Below are 1,072 nucleotides of genomic sequence, written 5' to 3'. Positions count from 1 at the left end.
ACTTGGGAGGCTGAGGTGGGTAGATCACTTGAGGCCAGGAGTTTGAGACCAGCCCGGCCAACATGGAGAAACCCTGTCTCTACTAAAAATACAAAAATTAGCTGGATGTGTTGGTGCACGCTTGTAATCCCAGCTACTTGGGAGGCTGAGACATAAGAATCGGTTGAACCGGGAAGTGGATGTTGCAGTAAGCAGAGATTGTGCCATTCCACTCCAGCCTGGGCAACAGAGCAAGACTCTGTTTCAGAAAAAAAAAAAAAATGTTGGACTGAGGTTTGTTCTGGTGTCTCTTTGTTCTGGGACCAGTGGACACCTAGGGCATGTTCTTCTCATGGCAGAAGTCTGAGACTTCAGCAGGGCAGAGGAATGGGTGGGAACACTCTTAAAAGTCCAGGCCCAAAACAAGCACACACAAAACTGCACCACATTCCACTGGCCAAGGTGTTCCAATTATGATTGCTGCATTAGAAACCAACCTGAAACTGAGTGGCATAAAACAATTACTTTATTATGCTCAGAGACCCTGTGGGTCAGGGATTCGGGTCAGGTGTGGTGGAAACCACTTGCCTCTGCTCCAGAACATCTGGGGCCTCAGCTGGAAGCATTCAAGGGCTGTGGCCAGGATTGGCTGGAGGTGTTTTCATTTATATATGTAGTACTTGATGCTGGGACCACAGTTGGACCTGAGATCAACCGGAACATCACTTTGTGGCCTCCCTCCATGGTCCATCTGTGTGGACTAGTTTGTTCTCCCTTAAAACATGGTGGCTAGAGGCGAGGCGTGGTGGCTCACGCCTGGAATCCCAGCACTTTGAAGAGGCCAGGTAGGCAGATCATGAGGTCAATAGATGGAGACCATCCTGGCCAACACGGTGAAACCCCATCTCTACTAAAAATACAAACATTAGCTAGGCATGGTGGCAAGCACTTGTAGTCCCAGCTACTCGGAAGTCTGAGGCAGGAGAATCGCTTGAACCCGAGAGGCGGAGGTTGCAGTCAGTCGAGATTACACCACTGCACTCCAGCCTGGAGACCCAGCAAGACTCTGTCTCCAAAACAAAAACAAAAATAT

This window comes from Colobus angolensis, unplaced genomic scaffold, assembly GCF_000951035.1.
Source record: "Colobus angolensis palliatus isolate OR3802 unplaced genomic scaffold, Cang.pa_1.0 Scaffold114, whole genome shotgun sequence".
Classification (NCBI taxonomy): Eukaryota; Metazoa; Chordata; class Mammalia; order Primates; family Cercopithecidae; genus Colobus; species Colobus angolensis.
Note: the sequence above shows the minus strand (reverse complement) of the source record.